The sequence below is a fragment of the Hirundo rustica genome, chromosome 15 (genome assembly GCF_015227805.2).
Source record: "Hirundo rustica isolate bHirRus1 chromosome 15, bHirRus1.pri.v3, whole genome shotgun sequence".
Classification (NCBI taxonomy): domain Eukaryota; kingdom Metazoa; phylum Chordata; class Aves; order Passeriformes; family Hirundinidae; genus Hirundo; species Hirundo rustica.
Genome location: NC_053464.1, coordinates 4,692,414 through 4,720,096, shown reverse-complemented (window position 1 = coordinate 4,720,096; position 27,683 = coordinate 4,692,414). Strand labels below are relative to the sequence as shown.

The 27,683-nt window shown below is 40.5% G+C and overlaps 1 long non-coding RNA gene across 1 annotated transcript; it reads right to left on the bottom strand.

Moving 5' to 3' along the window:
- Window positions 1-12,899: 12,899 nt before the first annotated feature.
- LOC120759742 (uncharacterized) lies at window positions 12,900-21,627 on the bottom strand. Its single transcript, XR_005703223.2, has 3 exons — window positions 21,440-21,627; window positions 15,939-16,058; window positions 12,900-13,323 (listed from the first exon to the last, which is right to left on the bottom strand). It is a non-coding gene; the product is annotated as an uncharacterized LOC120759742 (long non-coding RNA).
- Window positions 21,628-27,683: the final 6,056 nt, after the last annotated feature.

The following is a 27,683-nucleotide window of genomic DNA, read 5'->3' as shown; positions in this document are numbered from 1 at the left end:
TCTAATCACCTGCAAGGAATGCAGGTAGGTATAAGAAAACACACATTATCAGAATTTCAGTCTGGGTATAAAGACAATGTTCAACATCACTTGTATTTTTTGTGTATTTGGTCGGCTATCAGATAGTGGGATTATTATTATTACCATCCACATGAGTTCCCCCACAACAATAAAAATTGTTATCTATAAAAACCATTTTTTCCTGTCAGCCATGAAAACGAGAAGTCAAGTCAATGGACATGGGAAGAACTGATTGCCTGAAACCCCTGCTATGTTTGTGAGAATATGGAAGCTGATGTACATCAAAGTCTCTTTTAATGAGCCTATCTTATAAGAACTTGTTTTTAAAAAACATCTTTTCAGTCTTAGCCTTGATATTTCATTACAGCCTATATCAGTTCTAACAAGAGAATGATTTTCTTTTTCTAATTAATGTTCCCTACATCATCGGACAATCTTTACTATTCATCTTAAGAACTCCTGTTGGCATTTGGCGGAGCCAGTTGTGCCTGCCAGAGCATTTTTAATTCAATAATAAAACCATGTGCTAAGGCAGTCAATTGACAGCTGTTAATATTCAGTTCTTGTTCTCGATTTCTGCATTCTTAAAAGGCTCTGAAATGAATATCAGTGCATCTCCAAGGGGGTAGGTTCTGTCACCTGCAGACATCAGAAACAGCTTTCTGTTAAAGCATTAACTGAACAAAATTTAACTGTGAGGTGTTTGCTCGGACTGAAATGGGAACTCCCCAAACCTTGCCACACCAACTCATTCACTGGGATCTCCAGCACCAGGTGGAAAAAGCTGGACAGTGCTCCAGAGGGAGGATGCTGCTATGAAGGTGGGAGCCCGGGAGTGAGGCCTCCATCATCAAAAGACCTCAAAAACAGTAGTTTAATCTTCAATATTTAAACCCAAATCTATCAGTAGAATATTTAAATACTCAACAAGTTTTAGTCACTTTTCTCTGTAGTAGGACTTAGAATTCAGCCCAAGTGCTTTAGGATTAGAAATGGATGTAGACATGTCTTCAGAAATTTGAATAAATGAAAGCCTTGACACAGATATATATAGAGAGATATAGATATATAAAGTAATTGGCTCTGTATATAGTTTTTCATCACAGCCTCACAACAGATTTCAGAATAAACTTGAGAATTCCCTCTCCTTTTGTGTTGTCATAAATCTGGTCACACTGTGGAAAGACTGATTTTAAAGGTAATCAACATGTTGAAGCTACCACTCCAACATCAAAAATAACAACTGCTAATGTCTTCTTGGTTTTCCCACGTGCCCCTTTGGAAGCACCCAGTAGCTGCAAGTAGGGTTTTTTTTTTTTTTTAATCTGGCTGAGGTTTCCAGATTGGTTCTAAGTCTGGGGCAGCAAGCCCTGTCACTTCACCACGCTCCACAGAGCAGCACAGGGACAAGAACCAGTTGAACTCTGAGACCTGCTTAACACTGTCCATTATGAGCATATCCTCTTCAGACAATAACATGGGGAAAAGGTTTATCTATCAGAAGGAAATGAGCCTTGCGCCACAGGGCAGTGGACAGATGAGTTTAGCCCCAGAGCTGCCAGAGACGGCCAAAGATAAAGGGTGACCACTCATGAAGTTTCTGCCTGGAATAACTTCATACAGATCAGAAACTTGAACACAACTGTGTACCCAGAACACAAAACTACATTCCCACATTTGTGTTATCTGATGCTGCATTAATAAAACACACAGCCACAGTTTCAACACATGGGAGAACGCTGTCTTCCTCCCTGGATCCCAGGCAACTTCTTTGCCTTTTCTTGTCTCAGTTCACCATCCTGGGATTCCCTTTCCCACCAGCTCCTGATGACAGGAGCTGAAGTGAGCTGCTGGATCTGTAGAATGGGCTGGAAACTTTCTGAATTGTCCCCCACATTGCTTGGCTCTCTGTTGGCATAAAGATCCACCAGAATAAATAACTTTCTTAATGACTCTTGAAGTTCCAACTTGACCTGCCTTTTTTATCAGTCCAGCCTCCTCTGTTGCAGAAAAGAATTGGCCTGAATAATTAGATAAAAGACTGCCAAGCAGCGATAATGCATAGTGATTTTTCTATTGAAATTGCAGGGACAGTGAATAACAGAAACATTTGTGGTTCTCTTTAAATCCCAGCAGGCAAGCAATGAAGCCCTAAGCTTATACCTAGAGGATACAAAGGAGACAGAAATTGCTTTCATGACAATAAATATCTGCGTTGCCTTGTAGTTCTACTGCATTTGGAATTGAATTTAGCTGCACTTTAAAAAAGTCTGAATTTGAATCAATTTGCATACTTCCTAGCAGAGTGGAGATGAGCATAATTTCATTAAAAATAAAAGTGAGTGTGGCAGTCCTCAGTCTTTGCCTGCCATTCTCAACTATTCTATCCAACACATGGACTTGTATAATCTAAATGGCATTACATTTGTACAGCTTCACCCAGAGGACTCTGGAAACACTTGTTACTTTGGATTTTTTGAGGGGGATTGAGCAGGGGAGATATTTGGGGGGTTTTTCTCTCTTTCGCTAATGGAAATACATTAAGATGAGTAATAATTAAGGAAAGTATAAGTTTTGTTTCAAAACAGTACAGATAGTGCAAACCTGACAGAATTTCACCTGGGACAAGGAATACCATGGGTTCTGTAGGGCCCAGAATATCTCCTCCTAGATCTCCTGAAAAAAATTAAAGCACATTTATAGAACACAGCGCAAGCAACCCCCAAGTCTCCAGGCATGCCCAGATGAAGTGCTGCACATTGCCATTTACATTTCACTGGCAGAATCACTTGGTTCCTCAGTTTTCCTGGGCCTGCCCCTACTTGGAGGCTCTCGAGATTTTTTAGATGGGTTTGACACATCCCTCAGGAGAGCCCAGCGAGCAGATCCTCTCCAGGAAAACCCAAGGCTACAGAGTCTCTGTGCAGCAACAAACCCCTCAAACCTGCAGCTGCCTCATTCAAGGACAGGGTGCCTTGCCTATGGCAGGTGGAACAGGAATGTTTTCCCTTTGCTTTTCTCATCCATCCAATCCTCTGATTGCTACCATATCTGCTTTGCCACACAAGCAAAGTAGCAATTTGCCCTTCCCCTGTCATTTTGCCGCGTGTCTGACAACACACTGGCGCACTGAGAACCTCAGCACAGGCAATGAAAGGGTCTCACACCTCTCTAGTCTTGCTCAATTTCTTTTCCCTTTCCAAATCGAAGGACAGTCTGGGAAGCTTAGCAAAATATTGTAGCAGAGCTGAGGGGTAAGGTTTTTTCCCCATATTTCTGATTAATAATTAAATGTTTTTACTAACAGGACTAAATCAAAACCAGACCACCTAATTAACACAATCATACAAGATATCTGGAGTATCACGACTGTACTTTTTGGAAACAAGTTAGAGTCTCCTATCTGAAAGCTTGATGCAAATTCCAGCCCATATCCAGCAAAAATGTGTTTATTATAAGTGCCTGGAAACCAGGTAGATATTTCAAGCAGCATACTTCAATGAAAAACTGTTACTGTGTAAACACTGTCTTTTTGCTGATATTTCAGAATACTCAGAAAGTAATAACCAGCTTTGGGCTGTCAGGCAGATCCAGAGATAATTCAATGACAAATACTGTTAATCCAGAAGAAAACTTGACAGTTATGTAGATGTGACATCCATTATTAGTTTATTAATATTTGATTAATCTTCTATCAGGAAGCAATCAGTAATGCAGGAGCATATGTGTCTAGAGCAGCACAGACAAATTCCATTTTGGTAATATTTGAGGTGGGGTGTTTTTGTGGAGGTTGTTTTCCAGAAAGAAAAGCCAAAAAACGTTAACTTGGGAAAGAATGTGCAGGACTTTCATGGTCCAAAGCTGTAGCAAAAGGAAAGAGTACTAATTACAATTAGAGCACCTATGAGATAAATGTTAGCATTCACTATCTGTAAGAATGTGTGCACCTTTACCACATCAAATATCCACGCAGTGCTGGCAGCAATCCTAAAACAAATTCAGGGCTCACACTTTTTTAATTATTATCAACATTGGGATCTAAATGATCTGTAAAACCTGAGATTAAAAAAAAAAAAAAAAAAAAATAGTTTGTGACTTCAAAGCATCAAAACCAAAATGCTGTGTTATGAAATTTTCATCTTTCCCTGATTCACAGGTCTGTGTTTTCCTCACAAGCCTTTTACAATATTTAGCTGCCCGGAGGTGGAGCTCCACCTTTCTGATACTTCCACGTAGTTAACACTAAAACCACAAGAATATTAGAAAGGGTGCAGAAAAGCTACTGGCTAACTTATAGAGGAGGCCCAAAGTTTCCTGCAATGTTTTATTACAAGGCCTTGCATTCCCTTCCAAGACATTTTATAGGAAGCACTGCAGGGGAAGAAAAAGATTAAAAGACAATACACCATGCACTATTAATTAAATAAATAAAAAATAGGATCAGTTTGGCAACAAACTAATGCTGTGCCTGAAACTATCAAGACAAGAAGTTATATCAGCATCTGGTAATAGCAGCAGGGTTTAAATGAAAACCAGGGAAAAATGAGAGCATATGATGCAGAAGAAAAAGCCTCTCTCTAAACGATTGCCTTTTCAATTTATTATGAAGGATACAAAGGGCAAACAGAGCCTTTTAGATGAAATTTTCAAAACTTTCTTTGAAATCACACATTCATTGATTTTCAGGGCTGACAGAGGCCACCAAAACCATAACTTCCTGTTTGACAAGCCAAAACTCAAGCTCCACATTCATGCACCCCACAAATCTTTTGGTGCTCCTGAAAGTTCTTCAGTCTTCCCTTCCCACTTACTTCCCAATCCACTTAAATAAAATCTTGCAAATGCATAAATGTGTGAGCCAGCTCTGCTGCCTGTACCTGCATCCTCTGAGTGTCTAACATCTGGTTTGACAATCTCATTTCAGTTTTCCAATCTCCTCCAGGCAGCAGTTGCCTGCGCCTTAGCTGATTTTTGGAGGCTCCACATTTATACAAGTGTGTGTTTTCCCTTTCTCTCAGGGTTTTCTCTCTCCTGCCACTGCTGCACGTGCTCTCACCATTCCTTGTATCATGGACGTTGCACGTGACTTTCAGAAGTTGCCTATTCCATCTTGGGGTAATCTGTACCCTTGTTTTAAAGATACCCCAAATTATGGAGGTGCCATACCCTTCACGTACCTGCTGGTGCCCTGCTGTGTCGAAGTAAATCTCTCTAGGTACAGTTTCAAATCCTGTGCCTCGCTTTTTCTGGATTGCTCTGCTTTCTTTTCCAGCTCTCTGATCCTTCTCATTACTCTGCTCCAAGCGCTCCACAGAAAGCCCATTCCTCCTTAACCTGATCGCACCAGGAAAGCCTGGTGACATCCAGAGTCTTTCACACCAGACCCACCGTGGCTGATTCTCCACTACTCAAACTCATTAGCCATAGTTCCACACCCCAGAAACCCACCCCAGAGATGGATCGCCACCGGCCACGTCGGTCTGTATCGATGACATTTGGAATTTCTACAAAAGCTCATCACACAGTCTGACACAATCTATTTTTCATAAAGCTTCACTGACCTGCTTTACCACCTTCAATTCCATATCTATCAGGCCTTGTATAATTCATACCATTATTAATTTTGGAGTCAATGTTCGAGACAGCTGTGTGTGTTGTTCCAGGCTGGAATCTGGCCACTGGCTGGTACAGCCCAGGGAAGGCCAGCTCCAGCACAGTGATTGTCCCAGCAAAGAGCAAAGGACAAGCAGTGACAGACCCTGGCTGCAACCTGAAATATCCAGAGCAAAAATGGGACAGCAGACGGGGAGGCTGCTTCACACATCCCATGTTCTCGGAGAATTCACCCAGGCAAAATTCACCTGAAGCAAGTACATGACAAACAGTGGCCTCTGAATTAATTTCTTTGGGTTAACAGCATCTCGTAAATCTTTCAAGGAGCAACTTCTTTTGCTATGCTGTTCATGGCTAGTCTTTTATTAAATTTTGGTACAGATTTTTATTTGACTTAGTCCATTTAATCCAAATTTCAGCTTTCTCCTTGCAAGAACAGAATTAAAACTGGCTGAAGCTGCCTCTGGCTTCCACAGCAATTTTTTAACGTGCAGATGCAAACTGTCCAAGAAAGGTGGCAAGTTGAACAGTTTTCTATTATTTTATCAATGAGCGTGACTATATCCCCCATGGAATCCTTCCATAGCCAACCAGAGTTCCTTCTCATACAGCTATAAAAATGAAAAGTTTCTAAAGCTGGACATGCAAGAACATTTTCTGTCACGTAGGCAATTTACATTTCAATTCAAAATAAGAATTTCTGGGGAAGTTTTCCCTCCCCCTGACCAAGATACTGTACTCTAAGATATAACACTAAATTCCACTGAGTCATTATTCCTATTAAAAAAAAAAATAGCCTCCAATTGCTTAGCAAACCAAAAAATTGCAAATAGTAAATTTAAACAGTAAAACAGGGAGCACGTTGGGTAAACGTTATTTCCCCGAACAAGGAAAGCTTTTGGCAAAGCGCTTAACTTGAATACAACAAAAGGCAATTTAATTTAGTAATACAGCTGGATGAAAAATGGAAACCTCAGGTTTAATAAGAAGGGGAAAAAAGACAAGCATATATCATCCAAAAGGATAATTATGAGAAACTATTTTGTATGATCCAGCTAAATCAAAGCTTTTAATGCTTTCTTACTCCTGTCAAAGGAGGGAGATTTAGTGCTTTAAAAATGGGGATTTTGCAGACTCCACTGCCCAGAAAAAATGATTTGTCCCTTGATAAATTACTATTGGGTTTTCTACTTGAAAAAAAAAAAATACACTTACATTGAAATAAATGCCAAGGAATGGCTAGAGAATTTATATTATTCACTCCTATCTGACACTGGATTGGTTGAGAAGCGACAGTGCTATTAAAAATGTCTTCTTGCCTCTCGACAGAATGGCACAGAGGGGCCATGCCAGCCATCCCTGAATGGGGAGGAAATGTATATGGTAGTAAGAGTAAGCAAATTTTTATTCCCCTCCACCATCCTGACACACCAGGCTCCAAAGAGTGACTCTGGGTGTCCCTGTGTGTATTTTATGTTTCGAAGCTGACAATTCCAATGAAAAGCCCCCTCCCACTGGGATGGAAATTGCTCATTCATTTTCTTAAGGATTTTCAAGGGCTCTTAAATAAATCCTAGAAGATTTTTCTCCCTTCTGATAGAGGGGAAGAACATACATACATATATGACGATAGCTGAAGAGCTGCAGTGCAGTAAAAGCAATTTTCCCTCAAAGAAACACCTCTGAGGATCTGTTCCTTTTTCCCGCGTCCTTGGACAAGAACTGCAGGTGTCATAAAGAAGCAGAAACCCTGGGCAGTCACAGCCACTGGGAAGGGAGTGGGACACTCCCTGGGGAGCAGATGTCTCTGGTGGCAGCTTCCCCAGGGGCTGCGTGGGGAACAAAGGGATTGCTCCTGTGATGGGTTTTGGAACTATCTAAAAACAGAGGCCACACAAAGCTAAGGGAATCAAAAGCAGTTCTGTTTATTGAAGGGTCTTCAGGTACATTTTGGGCAGATAAAGCCCCCCAGGGTCTGCACCCAAAATGGACCATGGATCATTGGTTTTCAAACTTATAAATTTGGTCTTTTACATATTGGGGTTAATCTTCCAATTCCAGCTTCTGGTGATGAAGTCATTCACCCCAGGTTTGCCTTCCCCAGCTCACTTTTGTTTCCATCTCTCAGGGCCTGAGGCAGTGAGGTGTCCTTGATTGCCAGGCCTGGAGAGGAATTGTTGTGTGTGACCAAAATGGGAAAGCAGCAGAGAACACTGCGTGTGGAGTTTAGAGTTACACACTAAAGAACTGTGGGATTACAAATAAATGAAAAATATAAAAGCTAAAATCCCAAGACATCACCTGCAGGTATTAGTGCCTGCTAGTGGCTCAAGGTGCCACCCCAGAAACATCTCTGATCTCTGGGGCATGGCTGGGGACAGGCATGTTCCTGAAGCCACCTGAGCTCCTTTCTGTCAGACTTCAAGAGCTGGAGTCCCTGGCACCAAGGCTGCCTGTGTGCCAGGCCAAAGGCAGAGCTTACAGAGTGTGTGCAGATGGCAAAAAACCCCAAAACTTTGATGGAACTGGGATGCCATGGGCAAGGTTCATAGAACCACACACGTTTGCAGGGCAGATTTTAGCAGCACTGAGCACTCAGATGCTCATTGATTAGTGCTAATTTTACACAGATTTCATTAAAATCCAAGAGACTCCTAAAAATTTGTTCATTTCTGAGTTTGATGTGATCTCGAAACACTTTCTCTTATTCTGCTCCATCTACAAGATTTCCTCTTTTTTCAATTAATTTTAACATCGAGTTCCTAGCACATGCAAGAATCTTTTGCATATTTAATCGCTGACTGACACTGACATTTATCTGTCTCCTGAGAGTAGTAACAGCTACATGTTTTAATGTTTCTTTGCGCCCTGGACAACTTTTATGCCTGCTAATGAAATGAGTATCAGTGGGAGAGCTCTGAATGCACAACAATCAAAAAGCAAGAATAAAACTTTCCCATACATGCACAGAGTTATATTTCTTTGCAATCACTCAATGCTGGAATGCATAACAGAGAACAAGTTGAAGAGAAATAAGAGAAGAGTTTGACTTAAATGCCACTGTTTTTCATGCAGAGTGCTTAGTCTATAAAATCTTTGCAACAGAAACAAACGTCTTTCTCCTTCACTCCCAGGAACCTGCCATCCCTGGCCCTGACTCATGAGCCCACCATTTAGAAACTGCCATAATATGAAGACAACAGAGAAAAAAAAAAAAAAAGACATTTTAACTTTAAAAGACAGCTTAGAAAATTTCCATCTGAATAAGGAAATCACTCTCTAGAAACCATCACTACAAATTAGCCAAAGTTAGAGGGATTTTATGTGGTAATTTCAAGACCATCTGGCTTACAGTCTTAAAGTGTCTACTGTTTAAAACCATAAGGGGCAATGCCACCAAACCTGACTTCCAGACCTTTAAGTGTATTTTACATGGTTGCACATCATTATCCCAGGTATGTGGGTACTAGAACTTTCATTTTTACTTTCTTCTATCAAAATCCCAAGATGATTTTACTGGAAAGCTACTATTTGTTCCAGGGTTGTCTAACTTTCAGTGTAGGAAGAACCATTTTATTTTATTTTTGTTTTCACTTCAAAAAATGTAGTTCAGTTTTGCAGTTCAGCAAATGCAGCATTTGTTAAAATCTAGTGAGTTACAAAGAATATCCAAACCTCTTTTGGTAAGGAAAAAAAAAATCAAATCATTGAAAGTCACAGAAAGTATGAATCATTGTCATCCTGATGTCTCAATTCTTTTTTTCATATGTATTATGCTAACAAAGCAAAAAAAAAAAAAAAAAAAAAAAATCTATAACTTTCTTCTGACAAGGTCTTCTCACAGAATTCATAATTATATCATCTCGAGTCATTTATCTTAAGTTAATAATTCCACTGCCCTTCTAGGACTGACATTTTGCAAACACACTACAGAAGCTACTTGAGGCAGCAATTTATTTTAAAATAACATCTTTATGCTATCCTCTGGCATGTAGTCTTAAGTAGATTGCTTATCTATGAAAAATGAATGTATTAGAAATTGTACCTCCCAAAACATGTTCTGTAACAAAACCAAATTTCTTTCTAAAAAATTCAGTTCTAATACTAATTAGCATGCAAATACTAATATTACATGGAGAAACAAAAGAATAATTTGGTCTTATAGCAGAATAATCCTCCCAGAGGTTTTGGGATTTTTTTTTTTTTTTTTGGTTTTTTTTTTTCCCCTTTGTCTATTGTTTTCATGTTCTTAATTCTTTAAAGAATTAAAGAATGAGGCAAGTAATTGTGTCTCTGTCTTTTGCAAGTGCTCCCTTACAGTGGTTACTCCTTGGAACTGCTTCCAAAGAAACACCCATCTCTACTGGAGTCCAGGACTCCTTTCAGCCTGGCACTTCCAGCCTTGGTGGAGGGAACTTTAACAGGACATATCATAATGAGATTCAGTTGGTGAAAGCTGATGAGAGAAACAAACAATTTTGAATTGTTAGGATTATTGACCTCCGGAAATTCTTTAAGATTGAGGTAGAGCCTCCATCCTGTAGTATCTTTAACAAGCAAAGATAAAAGAGCAGACAGCAAGGCTTTAATAGGAATTATGAGCTATGGTTATTTGGTCCTTGTCACTGCAGGCCATGGAATCATGGAACATTCGGGAAAAGACCTTAAAGACCCTTTAGTCCCTTAAAGACCCTTCAGTCCCAGCTGCCCTGTCAGGGACACCTGCCACTAGAGCAGATTGCTTTAGGGCTAATGCAGCTATGTCCCATTCACACACTCCTGGCTACACCCAGCAATAGATCCACATCCCTAGCACCCCCTCGTGCAGCCACGGTGATGAGTGCCACCACGAGACCCATGGGAGCAGGGAGTTCTGTGCCCCTGGGATGCCTCTGGCTGGAAGCACGTCCTGTGCAGCCAGTCCTGCTCGTGCCCAGCAGCACAGGAGCTCAGCAAGGCTGGTCCAGGCACCGCAGGATCCCTGGATGGGATCCCTGACAGGGCTCCATCACTTTTGGTAGAGGGACAGAGCTCACAGCACTTCCAAGGTTTCGATCGGTGCATCATTAATACAAATCAGCTGATGATCGCGCTCTCAATTTAGTGATCTCTGCTGGAATTTATGGGGCTGCAGGACATTTTCAGTTCAAAGACATTTAATCTTCAAATCTCTTCCCCTTTGATCTTAAACTGCTATGTCTTCTGACAGCCAGGACAAAGGATAAATCCACAAAATCAAAATGGTTTTCTAAAGCTATCTTCGTCAAAGGAGTTAAGAACAGAGGACACCGTCAGAGCTTCTCTCTTACAATCCAAGATCAATTCTGCAGGCCAAATCCTCAGCCAGCATAAATCAGTGCACCTTCATTCAGATAAAGTTGACAGGATTTTTTACTACCTGTGGAACTGGTATTGAGAGTTCCACAATTTTGTGAGCCTTTTCAATGTCTGCAAAGGCCCTTAATGAAAAATAGCCAATAAACAAATGCTAATAATCTAGCCTGATATGCATGCAAACAAAGTAATCAGGTAAAGCAGGACAGAATTACAGTTTTACAAGTTACTGTAAGCCCAAGAAGAGATAGAAGATAGAAAATGCATTTATGGGTCTACCACTTGCCTTATTTTTGTTTTAAATTATAGCCCTGTAAATTTTTCTGGACTGTTTATTCAACATGCAAAAAAGACAGCCTGTGCATGGAGTAGCCATTGTGAATCTCCTCATTTCTATACCCATTAGCTGAAAGTATACAGCCAATTCTCAGCCTTGTATTTTAGGTCATAAATCTGCTCCCTCTGCTCCATGGGCAAATTAAAAGCTATATATCTTTTGTCAAAGTCTTTCTGACACAGAGCTCCTACCTTCACAGCCTAAGGGTAGCTGTGTGTCTGAGAAAATTATATACAATAGGCACTGACAGCCACGGAGTCCAGCATTTAGGACTAGTCAACATATTGTTATACATGTAAAAATCATTCTACTTTATGACTTGAGCACAACCTATACATATCTAAAAGGATTACGGGGGTATGAAATAAGAAAAATGCTTTCAAGAGGATAAGGAGGTGGTCCGAATTCGTCACCCCAGCAATCTTTAAAACTGTTCTGCATTAAGCATACGCATTAGCCCCTGCATTGCACTGGCACAGGCTGCACTGTCACAGCCGTAACCTATTTCCTTGTGCTCTAACCACTGCCATGCTACATTTTCCAGTGGATGTGTGGGCACTGCTTTTGATTTCAGCCCCATGTACAAACAGTATACGTATTTTAATTAAATGCATACAAAATTGTGTTGTTTGGGAGTGCTAGTTTTGACACATGTCACAGCAATGGCTCGTCTAGTTATACTGGAGTTTTATGGCCTCGAAACGAGGCGTTGCAAAATGGCAATAGTTAAGGAGCCCCACGTGAATTTTGGCGTTGTGGGAAATTTTCTAAACGAGGGACTCCTGCACATCTTTTAAAACTGCAAGAAGATCACAAAGAAGTAATTTTAACTGTAAGACAGAAAAAATATTTATAAGAAACTGAGGGTTTCATCTACTTATTTGTTCAACAGTTCTGCCCTCTGCCCAAGGCAGCAGCTCTTCACAGTGTCTCGTTCTCCTTACCCTGCAAGTAACCCTTTTTTTACACTTATCTGAAGCACTGCTCACTCCCCTTAGACCTCTTTGGTTTATAGCTGCCATTTTCACGACGTCATATCTCTTACACTGTGATCAGAGATGTTCATCTTTATCCTTTCCTAAGTGATATTGTTGTCACATAATTTACTTCCTCATTTATTCTTTCTGGAAAACCTGGAAGGCCTGTCTTCCTTCCATTTAACACACAGCCACAATGTCAATAGAGTTGGTAGATTTGACCTGCAGTTTCCATTTATTGCTCATTCTGAAACAAACACAAAGTAGTGCTACTATCCAAAAATACCTCCTACTCCTATTTTTGAATATGTGGTTTATATTCCTTAGGAGAACGGTTCGCTTTCCAACTGTCATCTTTCGTCCTAAAGCAACCAGCTTTAGAATGCTTTTATGGACCATGCAATTTTTCCTTCTCAATGCTGATGATGGTAGTTAAATTTGAGGATGTGATGCGGCTGTCATCTCATTTCGTGCAACACTACAGGAAGGGAGGTCATATCTCACTTCAGAACAAAAGTCATTTACAGAATAAAAAGTGATAGAGAACAGCTTTAGAACTGTTTGCAGAGTCTTGTAGCCAGGTTCCTCTGACTTCCCATGCTAGTTAAATACACGCCCAGGCCTTGCCAGTCTTAAACTACTTACAGACTTTTATTGTGTATTTCACACCTATTCAATTTCAAATCCCCAAGTCTGATTTAATTAGAAAGGCAACAAAATCTGGGAAAGCAACCAGGCATCTAAAACTGCTGCACTCTGTAAGTGAAGTAGATGATGATTATTGGGCTCTCAGAACATATAAACTCCTCAGCGTCGCTGGCACTCCCAAACTGATGGCAGCTTCCCTCATGGATGAAGCAGCACACTGTTAATAATGTAAGTCTCCAATGAATGAGGCTGCCCTGGGCCCAACCCACAGCTTGCAAAGCTGTGTCCAAGTCATTCCCACACCTGCAAGGGCGTGGGAGCACTCACACAGGCAGAGCAGCTCTTAAACAAATCCGTTTCTGCAGCGAGGACGGACAAGTCCACAGCTCTCCCCTAGAAAAAATGAAAAGTCACTGTACTGCCAAGGCTTCATGCTGAAATCCATCTCTGTGCACACAGATGGAAGACTTAACCTGCTTTACAAAACCCAGTTATTTTATGCCCTCGCATCTCATGCTACACCGGTGGAATTTTATGCATTTCTTGTGAAAGTGGCATTTTACAATAAAGACATTTTTCATTGTGTTGTTTAGTGACCTGACATTGCTAATAAGCCTTTGGAGTGCGGCTCTGTAACTTGTCTGACCCACACTTTGTGTCTTCAGGAAACACATTGATCTGGGCAGGAATATTTAAGGAATAAACCGTCCCTCTGGGTGAGGAGGACGATCAGATGGCAATCCCAAGCAAACAGAAATTCTTCTCTTTTTAAGCGGCTTGAAATGAAAAACACCACAACACTGGCATATCTGCTTGCATTGTTATTTCAAATTATATACACACAAGATCTTAATAGAAGAAATTATATGCTCCCTAGTTGACACATTTCACAGCTAGAAATAGATGTTAAAGTGTTTTCAAATAACAAATTGACAATCTTAGTCCTGCTTTCTATGTGTGTGCATTCCTTAAAACCACAACCAGAAGGGGGAGTAAAAAATTGGATTTGTTACCCACTGCTTACAGAATGTGCAAGAGTGGTTCCTTTTTTTTTTTTAATCACTCAATTGAAGGAAATTTTTTTTCCAATTTCCTTTTAAGTTTTTTTTAAAGGTCACAAAACCAAAGATAGGAAAGTACAAGAAATACATGGTTGTTTATGCATTTTAACTGCTACAAGTTAGGTATTAAAAACAAACAAACAAAAAACCCCTGACCATTTATATGCTTCCAAATAGCTTCCTAGTTTCAAAATGTTTCTTTTTACCTCAAAGATTGCAATTCACATTCACACACACAGAGTGCAAGCCTCCAGTGTAACTCTACTGACTTTAAAATCTCCAAGTGGAAAGGCTGTCACATATAATGATACAAAACACTAGGTCAGGAGCAATCTTTGTGGAATAATTTCAGCTTAATACTGGAAAAATAGTAAATAAAGCTCAGAAGAAATGCAGTATACTGAATATCTTTCAAAGGGAGTGAAGAAACCCTCCCAAAGAGTGAAGTGGCTGAGGAATCCTGCAATTAAAAGATGTAGTCCTACTTATTTTTGTTTTCTTCTGCTCATACCTGGGCCATTCTCCCTCTGTCAAGAATGGAAAGGTTTCTTCTATATATTTTTCTTCAGTGTATTGCTATTTTCAGAGAATACCATTCTCCTTTTCCTACCATAGCCACACTCAGAACCACACTCACAGGAGGGACAGAGCCTCCTCCAACAGCAGTGTTAAAAAATCAACTCCTTTTGCTACAGGAATTCTCTCTGTCCTGACATGAACCCCTGGTGTGCTTCAGTGCCATTAATAATTTTGTTCATATTTAGTAGCTCTCAATAACCCTCAGACAAGGACTAGCTCGTGGCTTGGCCAAAATTGTTCCAGCCACCTAGTGTATCATAGAGCTGAATTAAACTAAAAAGTTTTGTTAAAACAAGATTAATCCTCCCTTCCTCATGTCTCAAAGATCAATATAAGTTGAAATACTGTTGAACAGCTATGGTTAATCAGTGAGGAAAAACCAGATTCAGGTTGCATAATGCTAGGAACAGAAATGCAGTACTTCCTCATGTACTCAATAGGCATTATCCATTACTCTGGTTATCCATATTTATATTTGATATAGCACCACATATTGGACTGTAAAATTATGATTTCCTTTAAAAATGCTGCATAGAAATACTCGAGAAAGAAAGCAGCAATGCTCCTGAACCATAATTCTTGTTACAAGAGGGAAGGAAGGAAGGAAATGAAAACAGAACTGGGGTACCTTCTCTAATCTCCAGTCTGAGGAGCCAGACCTGTTCAAAGAACAAATAATAGCAAAATTTCCTCTGTCTTGCAGAAGTCCAGGAAAGAACAGCAGAGAAGGCAATTAGTTTAGGGAGCAATTATCTTCCCTGAATGTCTTTATAGGACAGAACTGTGAGACAAGGCTTGGAAAAAATCAGACTTTGATAAAGGTCAGTGGCATATAACCTACTTTGGCAATTACTTGTCAAATATAAGAATAGTTTAAAATACATTGAAGCAACTCAGGAAATCTGGTGACAAGACTGCTTTAAGCAATGTACTCTCTATTCCTCAAAGGTAGCTCTGAATTTAACACTAGCAATACTGATATAAAACTGGGTGTGGGAGAACAAGGAAAGAAGCAATAAGCCATCCCTCTGAGGCTGGGGCTTCTGGCACAGCTGTGGTGTGTGATCTAATGTCATTTGGGCTGTTGTGCCATCAGCCCCAGGGTCTGTTCTTCATCCTTCCCACTCTCAGACATGAGTCAGGCATCAGTGACCTGCTGGCACATGAAGAGTGCTGACCCCTCGTGTGCTCCAGGGCAGCTGGAAAGCTTTCAGGAGGAGTTCTGCAGCGCACTCAACACCCCACTATCAAGCATCCTTATTTTTTTTCCTCATTGAATTACAATTTTCTCCCCTGGAGATTCACACTGCCAGGTCCCCACGCAAAGATGGGGGATGTTCGGGGTCAGATTTGAAATGTTTGACTCACCTGCTGTTCCAAAGCTACACAGGCAGCATTCCCCCACCAGTTCTGACACTGTATGATTTCATCTGTGCCAGTGGTGGAGGCTGATTGAACATCAGGAGGGAGAGAGAACATTCCATAAAACTGCAGGCGGAAAAGGTTTGCCAATTATTTTTCTTCTCATGACTTTTAGGATGCACAGATTCCTTTTGGCAGTTCCCCTTGTTTCGTGCCCATAAAATAAGTTTAATAGCTGAATTTTCCTTAAGATAATCAGAGGCTGTATAATTTATGCATCTGAATAGCATTGTAGCCAGATGTAATTTTGCTTGAAGTTTCAGCATTACAGTTAGTAATGACTCTGCTGGCTGTGTTTTGTAGAATTTGCAATTTATTTAACAGTTGACTGAGCACTGACCCCATATAATATCACCATAATCAAAATGTGGCAAAAATTAAAAATTAAAACCTAAAAAGAAATCTGTGCCTTCTGGGAAACAGGCAGCCGCCAAGCGGACAGGGTATAGAAGCAATCTCTAAAATGACAGGTAACTAAAATGGTCTTTAAAATTTATAGCAGAGACAAACTAGCCAAACAAAGATTGAGCTGAATTAAGGTTTGAAACATTCTCTAAGTAATAGTTATGGCTTGAGGCATTTGTTTTGTCAGCCTTTCTGCCATTCAAGTCCCTCTCCCTGATTTCCAAGGGTTGGTTATTCCGTGATCAGACACAAGAAATATCAGAGGGTATCCTGTGCTTCCAAAGAGCAAGGGAGCCTTAGGGGGAGAAGAGTTAAATTCAAATTCCTCTCTGTTTCTGCCATGGCTTCCCAGAGAGCAGAAGAGCAGTGCCAGGTGCACTTTCTGAAGCACACAGCAAGGGAAGCCCCTTCTTTTCCAGAGCAACTCGTCCCCACTCTGCCAGGCTGTCCCAGCCCTCCCCGGGTGCTGTCCCACTCTGCAGAACCCTTCCCTGCTGTCCCAGGCACTGACCATGTCCTGCTCACCTCCTCTAGTACCTCCCACACCAGATCTACGAGTCTGTTTGGGTCATTACTTTGTTTTGGCCCTGTTTACGATAAAGATCCACCTTTTAGCCCACCCACTGGGTGACATTTAATAAATTGTATTCTTCATTAACATTTCCTTCTCGAGCATTATAGGTGATTAATGGTGATAGAAAAATACAGTGTCATCAGCATAAAACAATGATTTATGGTGATAAAGAAAACAGCATCATCAGCATATAAAATTGTTAAATTATTTGAAGAACTAAAGTTAAGATGGGAAGAAACAGATCCAAAATTCACAGCAAGTTCAGCCTAGCTCTGCTGCATTCACGTGTGTCCCTGGTTTGTCCTGTGGAAATTAGTGTGGCTGGCACTTTCCTGTGTCCCCAGCAAGAGTGGCAGCGCCTGTTGGGAGACTGCACCGCAGCCACAGCGCAGCACAATGCAGAGGGATGGAGGTTTTCTCTCAGACTCCTCCGCACTGCCTGCGAACCCTCAGTGCATCCCTAAGCCAATTTAGATCACAGGCCAACATCGCACACAACTTGCAGCAGGCTGCACTACAATTTGTGTGCCGTGTGGGATACAAAGGGCCGTGAAAGATTTCCTTTCAAAGCACTCAAAAGGCTGAAAAGATCTCCCAGCCGGTTGCCATTTACACTAATAATCCAATTGGAGTGAGAGTGTTTCTAACAAAGTTAAAAATGGCAGCACAATCGAAGACAGCGGCCCAAGATAGGAACAGCACTTAATAAATGGAAAAATAAGTGAAAGAAATTTTTGCCTCGTGGTTCACAGACACAGGACACTTGATCCAGTGTGGAACATGCATTCAAGACTACAAAGCTTTAAACTCCAAATAACTTCCCAAAATTTTTCTCATCAGTGATTTTTTTTCCCCAAAGGGAAATAAAAACATAATGACAACAAGACAGAAAAAGACAACTGTGCTAAAATCCATATTAATTTGAAAGTCCATTAAGAATGGGCATCTGACCCTCAGGATTCTCTGCAACAGGGATGGGCAACACAGCCTGATAGCTGGTTACATCCAGGCTACAAATAAAATCTACCATCACAAGTTTCATTAAAAAAAAAAAAAAAAAAAAAATCACTGTAAATGTTTGCACTCTTTTCTAACTGTCACTCATTCTTAATAAAATAAACAAATAAAACAAAAATCCAACACTTGAATAGTTTGGGGGAGGAGGATTGTGGGGGAGCTGATGGAAAGATAATCTACTCCTATTTTCATTCTGCAGTCACATTCACTGCAGCTACAGAATCAGGTATGCCAGTAGTCAGAGCAGTTACCTACTTGATAGCATTGTTCCTAATTATTTGCTGTTCCTTCCCATTAATTTTCAAACTTGATTATCTTGATTTCAACACTACTAAAAGAGTCGTTTAGAGAAATAATGGAAAAGAATGGTTGCAGTGCCAATTCATGCTGTCCTCTTCCATAAATCGCCCTCCAACTTTAAACAATTCCATTTATAGCTACGATATTTTTGACCTTTATGATGTTTCCAAGCCTCTTTAACCATCAGCAGCAGACTGACTACTGTGAGGTTTTTCCTCCTGCACAGTCTGAGTGTCTATGTAGAAGAGCCACTGGCAGAGGAAATAAATCTGAAACAATTCTCCCCTCTCAAAGTGAAAACCTCATGATTATGTCTTCAGCATTAACGTGGCAACTTTAAAGCTACAGAATAAAGGTGCAGTATGTCACACATAAAACCACGCAAATTTGAGGCCAAAGAAGCAGGGATCCTGCTTTCCCCTCTGCTCAGGCACCAGCCCACAGGGAAGAGCCTCTCCTGAGAGGAGGAGGAGTGAACTGGGAGAAATGACCGCCACACACATCGACTCCCTGCTTGCAGATGCACCTCTCCATAGTGTCAGCAAAGAGCTGTTAAACAGAAACGTCTCCTAGAGGTTTTCTATTTGTCGTTTTGCGTGTCACAAAGACGAGATTTTCTCTCCTGACATAAATTACAAAACTCTCCATTCAAGTCAGGCAGCAGCCAGGGTCTTTCTACCAAGATGAGGAAATGCTCACCTGAAGAGACTGGATGAGTTTGAGAGAGTCATCAATAACAAAAGGGAAAGGGTGGTAAGAACTGCCAACTATTCTCTATACATTTGTATTTAAATAGTTGAAACAACTTCCTTTGACCAAGTCCATAGTGTTTAACATAGAATATTAATGAGAGCAGAGAATTCTAAATGAATTATGGAAAGCGTGTGCACACCAAAAGTCATTCACTCCAAGGGGACATGATTGTACAGAATATACAGGCTTGGGGGAAAGAAACATTTTGGATTGTTTCTGCATACAACGAAACGAACTGAGTTTCCAGATCAGGAGCTGGCTTGTGGAATTGCTTTGAAAAAAAAATTAAGATCCCTTCTCTGCTTCACTGTTGTGTGGACTGTCTTGAGTGATCTGATATTTTTTAACTATTTTTTTCCTAAGCTGAGTTAAAATATATTGCTCCCAAATCCCCAGCTTTTACAGGTGAAGTGGAAAGGAAAAAAACTAGAGGCTGAAAAACTTATTTGTTATTCAGCTGGGAAAGGCAGAATTGTTTTACTCTGCCTATCTCACTTGGTTGTTTTCTTTTTCACCTGTGAAAGCAGTTACTGTAATAGTAATTCGGTTCTTGTTCCTCGGACTATGTAGAGATTTGTTTGGGCTTGGATAAATGCCCAAAACATACTCCTAAATATTTCAGTTCCATTGAGTCTCTGAAAAAGTGCTACATGTATCTTTCAGAATTTAGGTCTTTTTATTTCAGTCTCAGATGAAAGCACAAGAAGCTAAACAAAGGAAAAGGGAGCAAAGAGATTTGAACTACACAGAGATAAAGAATGGCTCATTTAGATCCTGGCTGGAGTTCTGAATGAACGACCATCTTAACTTTTTCCAGCAATTCTTCCAACCATATTTTAACCCTGGGTAACTGAAATGCTAACTTTTGCCAAGTAAAAGTGGACTACGATGATACTACATTTTAAGGTAGAAGAGATGTATGAGAAACTTATTTTTTCACTGTCATCACAAAGTCATCAGCAACATCAAACAGAAAATTTCTCACCTTGAACTTGGTGTAAAACTTAAACCTTTACCACATAATTAAAACTTTTTAAGATAAGAAGTCTCTCAACAGCTAGCGTTTTAAACACCAATAATTTTTTTGGTTTTTGGTTGTGTTTTCCTTCATGGGGCACTTCTCACTTAGAGGTTTTTGTAGGTGATCTGGGCTATCCCCAGTGCCAAGCTGTCTGTGAATGCAAAGCAAATGTCACAGGAGTCAGCAGCAAGCCAGGAGGTAAAGCAGTACATCATGGTCACAAACAATTCAATATCAATCATTCTTCAACAGGAAGAAAAAATAACTTGTCCTCATTAATAAACCTGAGTTTGTTTTCAGATTAAATTCCCCCTTATTGCCTCAAAACAGCTTTCTAGGAGCCCCAGATTGCTGTTTGGGTTAGCAGGTATGTCCTTGCTGCAAAACAGAGAGGTCTGTGCTGCGATGGCTTACACTTGAAACAGCTGAACAGCAAAAGAGAATAGGCTTCCAGGACTATTCACTTATTGGTAATGTCCATTCATGCTTTAAAAAGTTCAGCTTGTTATTTTACATATTTCAGATTCTCTTTTCACGAAATATCTGAGTGGTCATTTTTTTCTGGCTTTTAAATTCTCTACTGCTGAGCAGGAGGCTCATGAAACCCCTATTCTCCATTTACATGCCTCTACAATAACACTCCAAAGGAGGAGAGGCCTATCTCCCCAGGATACCTGTTCAAGCACTTGTGATGGCACTGGAATAAAATACTCTGCTGTAGCAAAATTCAGGTTTGAAAAATGTTCCTTTAATAGTCTCTTCCACCTGAAGCAATTAAAGGAAGCCAAGTGCAACTGTATCATTTTTCAGAAGTAGCAAATCAAACAAAATTTGAATCGTCCTGTATGACACTAGAAATCAGCAAGTGGAATAAGAATACATGTTATGCACCTCATGTGCTGTCCAGAAATCATAGGAGGGACTCAAGAATCTTAAAGCTCTTGAAAGATATTTCTGAACAAGTCAGCCACGTGCTGTACAGCTCCACCACATGCACAGGAACCTACTCAACTCTGCTGAGACATCTGAAGCAAACATTTGACTCATGTCAGATTTATGCCATGATGGGGAAAGTGTCTGAGCATGGACCTAGAGCAGTCCACCCCACTGAAACTTTGGTTTTCATACCTTTGGTCAGCCCCAAGCAGCTTTCTCCAGCCCTAGCTCTTGGGAGCACGGCCACGAGCTACAGGAGCCACCCAGCCCTTTTCTTTCTTGCAGAAGGCATAGGTTTGCTATTGCAAAAACAGCATTTTTAAAAGGCCTATGAGATGGGATATTCACCTTTCTCCCCCAGGTCCCTGCTTTACCAAGGAGGTACAACTGGCACTGAAGACTCCAAGCATCAGCACCTTGTTATCTAGAAGCCTCTCATACCTTTTCTATGTGCCTCCCATGGACAGCTCCATGCAGCTCTGGCTCTTTTTCTCCTTCTTCTCTCTTCCTTCTCCAGTTCCAGCTCGCTCCTTCCTGTCCCTAGTACAGCCACCTAACCCTGCCTGTCCCTTGCACAACATCTTACCCTTTCTGTCTCTCACACAACCCCCTGTCCCTTCCTGCTCACAGCCAGCAGACTCCAGCTGAACGCCCGTCCCACCTAACTCACTCTTTATCACCCACAGCTGTGAGGGCAAGGCGGTTCCACGCTTTGGTAATTAACACAGCTGCAATACATGGAGGTGAGATTGCCTTCAGCACTCTATCTGTCCTCCCACACCTGCTGTTCTCTCCTCTGAGAGCATCGAGTCATCATAAGGCCACGTTCACCTCCGCAGCCCAAAGTAACTCAAGTACCCTCAGGTGTTTTGGCTGTGCTCAGGTAACTCTCCTGTGCCAGAAAACCCCACAACCTCCTGCACAGCCACCTGCTGGGGGTGTTTTAGGTTGGCACTAAGTTCAAGGTGTCTGTAGCTCTCCAGTCAATTTTGCCATATCCCCTTCCCTGCTCAGCCCCCCTCTCATGATCTTTTACAGGAGCTCAGACAGATAAAGTCTTATTTTCTCTGTATGGAACAGTCCATACCTTCAACTGACACAGACAACCAAGAGTTATCCCAGCTTCATTTGTAAGGGATCTCAGTATAAAAGAGGGTCAATCAGCTGTACAAATAGAAGGAAAAACCCAGAGCAGCTCTGCATTTCTAATAATTGGCAAATTCAAATGTAAAACAATCCTCCAGGTGGTGTTCCAGGAGCAAAATTTGAGAAGTTGCAACCAGAAATGTATTCACTGTTAATTGTGAATCCTGCCAAGGAACCAAAGACTGAGCAGAGACCGCAGGGAAGCAATGTAACCTTTGTTTCAAGTGCTGTGGGTGTATTACAAGTCACTGAATGGGTGCCAAGGAGAGGAATGTTTTCAGGCAAAATGACAGGAAATCCCAGCAGTGTTAGGTATATGGTTGATTTGGAAAATTAGATTGTTAAAAACTCGGGTGGTTTGATCATTTAAATATTAAAAGAAGAGAGGAAGAAATGAAATGCAAGAGGAAACAAGAGCAATGACAGATACTGGAAAGGAGCAAGGAAAAGCAGATGCAATAGTTCAAAATCACACAAAAAGAGAAACAGGAACAGATGGATTTCCATAAAGAATAATCTCTATGTTTATTTTCATTTGAAGCCAATGGAAGAAAGAAGTCCTAAAGGCATTGGAATAGTTTGATTTTCAGAGCTGGTCTGGTTGACATTTTCTTTTGAACACCAGATTAAATAACACAACTCAGCTAACAGCATCTTCACTATAAATGCTATGGGGCTAAAGACCAGATAAGCAGCAGCATTTAAAGCCTTTTTTCCTATGCAAATTAGTGCTGGTAAATACTGTCAACATCCACACATTTTGAGTAAGATGAAAATAAAAATATAATGTTGACTGCTCAAGTCCTAATTCTGATGCCAACACCTGACATACATCAGCCTGAGACTTGTGAGATGATGATTCCAAAGATGTCCTAAAAGAGACAAATAGAAACCTGTAAACAGATTTAACCTGCCATTACCTATTACTTGCAGTGGTGTTTGAATTTCTCACTCAGGATCCCTTAACGTGAAACATGAACACACTGGCATGATCATCAGGGTACTTGAACTTCTTCACCTGAAGCTTCCATTCTCAAAGGCAACAACCTGACAAGAATACCAGTTCCCATATTATGGTTAGACTACAGGCCTCAGAGTAATAAACAAAACTTTCAGAAAATAATCCAAAATTCAAGGTTCCTCAATTCTTCACAGGGAAACATCAAACACTAAAAATTTAGATGCACATTTCAACCTTAATATGTTTTTATCATTTTAAATTACTTAAAGTTGCATTATTTTAACTTTTGAAGTTTGCAGTAATATAAAAGTACACACATTGAACAATATTTTCTGATTCAAAAAAGAAACAAAATGTTAAGAACAAAGGGACCAACAAAATCAATCAACCAACCAAAAACAGTAAAAAAAGAGTGAGGACTGAAAGAGATTTTGGGAATGTCAGGCAGGATGTCACAGCAGCACTGAGTTCACCCCTTTGGGAGCACCTATGCTGTACATTTTCAACCTGGAATCAGAATATATCCAGCACCACAGGTCTGATATAGACCTGGACAGTAATGAAGCCCTGAAAAACCTGGTGGTTATTCCATTGGGAAAACAGGTCCATAAAGAGACAGTTCCATGGAGAAGATCTCAATTTTATTACCATTTTTGAGTCCAGACAAGTTTTATACTCTAATATGTCTGCAATAACGTCTGATGCATCTGACTTAAAGGACAGAATTGTAATAAAGTTACAAGCGTACAAAATTGCAGAAAGGACAATTTAAACTGAAGCTCTCAACATTAACATCCAGGTTTTGAGCATTCAAAAGTGAGCTATGAAACACCAGAAAATTGAGGCCTTTGTTAAATGTCAACCAGGGGAAATGTGACTTAGATTATTAGAGAGTCAAAGAATATAATCCACAGTAGATCACTTCAGCCCCGGCTAATTACTAAAGGCACCAGTTCATTACACTGCTCTAAGTGTATGTAATTCAGTTTGCTCTGCAGTTCATCTATTATGTCTTTTTTATGTGTTCCTGCACTGGCTGTTGCCCTGTGCAACCTGCTCTGAAGGTGCTTCTCAACTCCTGCCATTTCCACTCAGTACATCCAGAAACCATGACCAAGGTTTGCTCGGTTTCAAGCTGATTTCTCTTCAGCAAGAAGAAGGAAGAGAGGGAAAAAAAAAAAAAAAAATATATATATATATATATGTGAGGGACAAATTCATGTTTAAAAATCAGGACCACAGTTGAGACATTTTCTGTAATAAATTAAGCAACTGGAGTTGGTTAATAGGAAACCATTGTCAGATGCAAATTTGAAATTCAAAAGAACAAAGCTATTTAACCTATGATCAGACCATTTAAAAGATACATTTCATTATAAAGAGCTACTGAAATTTTTTCCCATGAGATTCTGTTGGTGCTGAAATTTTACATGGATTTAAGACTTAAGTATATTCATATATTCAGAGGGGAAAAAAAAAATCTCATTCAAGGTTAGCAACTACAAATATCCAGAAATTTGTAAGTCACAGATGATTGGGGAAGTATCTTAGAAGGTCTTTTTTTTACTCATGTATTTTTTGTATTGCCTGCCCTGGACACCTTTCATTGACAGTGCTGATTAGCTGAACCTTTGGTATGGTTTAATACAATCATTGAGGCAAACTCCTACCCCCTCAATCACTTAGGAAATGTTCTGAACACAACACTCAGTTTTTGCACAATTTTTACTTTTTCAGAGAGCAAGCAAAGGGTAGTAATGGTTACACACACCTCAAAAACCTCTACAGCTTTTAAAAATACTTTAAGGACTTCAGAGTAGCAGCAAAACACTTATTGGCAGGAACAAATATTTTATGTAGGGTAATTTGAAGTGTCAGTTCATGAAAATCTGTACTCCATATCAAAGAATATTTACTATCCATATCTGACTTTCCAGTAGTTAATAATAATAAAAACATTTTTTGAAGTGACCATAACAAATTTCTTTTACACAGAGCATGCCATTCTTGTCACTTTTATGGCTTGGAAATACAGCAACATAATGGATATTAAAACTGACATACACCCATATTTTAAATAGTTCTCATCTGCTCATATTTTTTGTTTAATAAGGTTCTCAAAAGTCATTCGCAGCTAATTGATATTAATTTTAATTGAGTTGCGTGTAGGTAATAGAAGGAAAACTGAAAAAAACAGTTTGCAGTAATTTCCTATACAATTAATCAAAAAATGCAGTATGTGTGAAGACAGTGTATAAATTAGAAGTGACTGAAAGGCACAAGAAACTGCCAGACAAATATGATCTGTGAGTGAAATGGGACTCGTTTTCTTCTGTTTGTGCAGTGGATGGACAGTCCAGATATCTCTAGCACAGATAAACAAGACAATCAAGAAGCTTAAAACCTTCCTTACAGCAACAACAACAAAAAGCCCAGGCTGTTCTGGAGTCATGCTGGGAGAGAGCAGCTTCTGAAGGCAGCTTCAGAAACTTGCCTGAAATCCAAGTTACCTGCAGCTGCCTGTTCATGCCTTTGACCCACCCCTACTCAGTTAACCTTCAGCACTAAACCATCAAAACCAATGTTCCCTAAACCCACAAGCTGTCAATAACACAACATGTTCCCAGCAGCACTCTTGTCACATCAGTGGCAAATGCATCCACAATTCCCAATATATTTTTTAAACACTTGGACTACAGAGAACAGTCAGAGTCCCTAATCTAAAGAAGCCCGGGATGGAACTTTCCTTCCAAAGCCAGCTTTGCTTGTTTTGACTTCACAGGAACTGCTGAGGCACATTTCCAGTGGGATGATTTGTACCTGCGGGCAGGGTCCGGTCTGAGATGTCGTGGTGGCTCCCTGGCTCTGCGCTCCCCAGATCTGCACGTTGTCTGGTGAGAAGTGAGGACAGCACTTCTGGAACGTGATGGCAAAGGACTGACCAAGCTTTAACTTGTGCAAGGACATTACCAGGTTCCCTGAGCTGCTTGCAACACATGGTGTCTACGCAGCTGATGCTCCTGCTCTTGGCTTTTGCCACCTTTTTAATCTGTATCAGCTAAAGGAAGGCAAGTGACCTGTGCCCACTGGCTCTTCAGTTCCTCCTTTACCCAACACATCATAGACACATCTCTATGCAGCAGCAAATGCATCAAGGCTTCTAGTGCCTCAGAGCCTCTTAATCCAAAGGAGAGATAAAAAACCTGAAAAACCGAATTAATGATACAGAGGAATACAGGAGAGTATTGGGTGCTATCACCTCCTCTCTCACTAGAGCTGACTTTCACATCTGTGATCACTTTTCCTTCCTTTAAGCCCCAAACCTTCACACTAAAGAAGATAAGGATCCAAGGAACATGGAAAAAACCAACCAACAAACAAACAAAAACCCCAAACAAACAAACAAACAAGACATTTTATAGCCTTATTCTAGGCTTTCTGCACCACCAGCAAGCCAAATATAACCACTGCTACCCTTGGAAACCAAACCCCAGCAGCAGCTGGCAGTGACCTCCATCCCCTGCCCCAGCAAAACCACACCTCGCAGAGGGAGCCACTGGCTTGACACCAGCCCCACAAGTCTGGCCTCCAGCAGTCTTCTCTCCTGTCCCAAAGTCAGCTTTCAAGTCCCCAGCACTCAGATTGCTTCCTGAGGATGATGTCCCTGGAAATACTTCAGCAGCTGACATCGTATGGTTCAGGTGTCCTCCTCACGCTTCACCCCAGTATATAAAGAACAAATTATCTGCATTAATGCTCCCCCATTACATCATGCAAGAACAACAAAGACATCATCACACACTGATGCCTGTTGCCTCCTTCACCTTCATAAAGCTGCCCATGTAGTCTGCAGGTAACCCATGGAGTTATTGATGGCTGTACATTAAATACAGCAGGTTCATTTGTCCCCCAGGTTCTCCATTCAACACAGTAGGCAAAGCTCTGTGTTCTGAGGGCAAGAGTGTTGAGAGGATGAAATAAAGGCTTTTTATTAAGGCAAAATACAAAAAAACCCCCACTAACAACTGAGGGCTGTGCTGCAAAAATAAAGAAATGCTCAGACCCTGGTGTTTGCACCAGACAGTTCTTTTACTGTGATCTCAGTCCAGATACTGCACATCAGAGAAAGTAATCAGTTTATTGGAGTAATTTCTGCTAAAATATTAAAAGGCTTATCCATCACCACATGACATTAAAAAAATCTATTTCACAGCATTCAGATAAAATCAACTACTTTGTAAATGCAAACAAAAAAGAACTGCCCAAGGTAGGTCCTGTGTATTGGCAAGAAAGGTAAAAAGCTTAATAAAAAGAGATTAAAATAATTTGCAAGGAGTGTTTCACACTGCAACATCAACAGCAATTCTTGGTGACCAAGGATGCATTAAAGTGGTGCTGGAGAAGCATTTGGCAGTGTGAGGGTTGAAGTATTTTAGATCTTTGAGCAAAATGTTACCCTGCATAGAGTGTAACAGGCTACCAACAGACGTAATAAAAATATATTTAAAGTATACATTCCTGTAATTTGAACCCTTACAGTGGGCAGAAACGACTTGCTTTCTTTTCAAAACTCTCTTC